Source organism: Bos mutus, chromosome 2 (assembly GCF_027580195.1).
Source record: "Bos mutus isolate GX-2022 chromosome 2, NWIPB_WYAK_1.1, whole genome shotgun sequence".
Classification (NCBI taxonomy): Eukaryota; Metazoa; Chordata; class Mammalia; order Artiodactyla; family Bovidae; genus Bos; species Bos mutus.
This window is the reverse complement of record NC_091618.1, coordinates 109,367,040-109,369,757: the sequence shown is the minus strand read 5'-3', so window position 1 is coordinate 109,369,757 and position 2,718 is coordinate 109,367,040.

The window sequence follows — 2,718 nt, the reverse complement described above, 5'->3', positions numbered from 1 at the left end:
TCTCTAGACAAACTCCTTAAGTCCTGATTTAGAACCAGATATAGGGATTGGGGACCTCCTTTCTCCCTCTTTCAGTAGCTCTCCCCAGCCCAGGACCTAATTGTGGAGTGGAATTGCGGGTGGATGTTGGAGAGAATACAACAAAGCTATAGGTCTGGGGTTGAGGTTACCTTCAAAATGCCAGAAGTAGGGGCTACTTTCCCATGAACTCCATTCTACCCCTTAGGAGAGCACTCTGGAGCCCCAGGGACTAATTGGTACAGTTTGGGTTAACTTGGAGCTTTGAGAAAAACTGAAAGTAGCCAGGGCCAAGGATTCAGGTTCCAGTATTTAGAGTAGCTGGAAGGAGCAGTCTCCAGTCTTTCTTCTGGTGGCAGCCAGTCCAATCACATAAAGGTGTCTATATGCTACACCAGAAAGTTCACTTTGTTGGAACTTTTTTTGTTCCAACAAAACCTAATATCAAACATTTTCATTCATTCATTTGCAAGACTGTATTGAGTGCCTGCTTAGGCATAGGCACTGGTAACGATGTAGTGAAAGATGGTCCATAACTTTCATGGAGTTTACAGTGTAGCCCATTGCTTCAAGGCAAATAGATGGAGAAACAATAGAAACGGTGACAGACCATTTTCTTGGGCTCCAAAATCACTGTGGACGGTGACTGCAGCCATGAAATTAAGACAGTTGCTTCTTGGAAGAAAAGCTATAACAAACCTAGACAGTGTGTTAAAAAGCAGAGACATCACTTTGCCAATGAAGGTCCATCTAGTCAAAGCTATGGTTTTCCAGTAGTCATGTACAGATGTGAGAGTTGGACCATAAAGAAGGTTGACCACAGAAGAATTGATGCCTTTAAACTGTGGTGCTGGAGAAGACTCTTGAGAGTCCCTTGGACTTTGAGGAGATCAAATCAGTCAGTTCTAAAGGAAATCAGTCCTGAATATTCATTGGAAGGACTGATGCTGAAGCTGAAGCTCCAGCCACCTGATGCAAGCAGCCAACTCATTGGGAAAAGACTTTGATGCTGGGAAAGATTGAAGACAGGAGGAAAAGGGGATGACAGAGGATGAGATGGCTCAATAGCATCATCAACTCAATGGACACGAGCTTGAACAAACTCTGGGAGATGGTGAAGGACAGAGAAGCCTGGCGTGCTGCAGTCCGTGGGGTTGCAAAGAGTTGGACATGACTTAGCAATTGAACAACAATAACTACAGTATATGTTTTTCTGGAACTCTCTTGCTTTTTCGATGATCCAACAGATGTTGGCAATTTGGTCTCTGGTTCCGTTGCTTTTTCTAAATCCAACATCTGGAATTTCACGGTTCACATACTGCTGAAGCCTGGCTTGGAGAATTTTGACTATAGTGATGGGTAAATGCCTAAGTACTGTTAATTTCCCACTAGCCTTGAGGATTCTGAAGCTAAAGCCCTCTAGTATACTTAGTGGGCTTCCCTAGTGGCTCAGGTCGGAGAAGGCAATGGCAACCCACTCCAGTACTCTTGCCTGGAAAATCCCATGGACGGAGGAGCCTGGTAGGCTGCAGTCCATGGGGTTGCTATGAGTCAGACATGACTCAGCGACTTCACTTTCACTTTTCACTTTCCTGCCTTGGAGAAGGAAATGGCAACCCACTCCAGTGTTCTTGCCTGGAGAATCCCAGGGACGGGGGAGCCTAGTAGGCTGCTGTCTATGAGGTTGCACAGAGTCGGACACAACTGAAGCGACTTAGCAGCAGCAGTAGCAGTGGCTCAGGTGGAGAAGGTAATGGCAACCCACTCCAGTACTCTTACCTGGACACTTCCATGGACAGAGGAGCCTGGTGGGCTGCAGTCCATGGGGTCACTAGGAGTCGGGTACGACTGAGTGATTTCACTTTCACTTGTCACTTTCATGCATTGGAGAAGGAAATGGCAACCCACTCCAGTATCCTTGCCTGGAGAATCCCAGAGACAGAGGACCCTAGTGGGCTGCCATCTATGGGGTCGCACAGATTCAGACACGACTGAAGCGACTTAGCAGCCGCAGCGGCAACAACAGTGTAGCCAGCTTAAGGGAGGAAGGAGACCAGGATGAAAGAACACCAGAGCCCCAGTGTGTTTCTCAGAATATGGTCTGAGAGACAATATACAAACAATGACCAGACTGTATATGACAACAGAACTCTGAACCACACAAAAAGCCCAAGAAGCCAAACCACAACTTCTGCAGCAATTAGAGTAGACCAATTAGACCAGCAATTAGACCAGAATACTGGAGTGGGTTGCCATTTCCTTCTCCAGGGGATCTTTCTGACCCAGGAAGTGGTCAGTGACAGCCAACTTACTGATTTTTACCCCTACTTCCAACTCAGGACCAACCAGAGAAAGCCAATTTGTTCCCCATACCAATCGCATAAAATATTCCTTGATTCTAATAGTTGGCCTGGAGCTTTATTTACCAGGCCAACAACCTCAGATAAAGCAAACCGGAGACCTTCCTCTTCTTCCTCTTTTACAAAGCTTGTCCACTCCCCTACCTGCCTTTGAGCTTCTATCAAAGGCAAATAATGTTCTGACTCTCTGGCTATAGCAAGATCTGAATAAATGGCCTCTGTTCTCATTTGGATGATTTTAGTTTAATTCCACAAGTCAGACCATCTCAATTGAATTATGTGGGATGTTAGAATCTGCATTTTAATCAAGGGCATCAGATGATTCTTTTGCACAATTAGA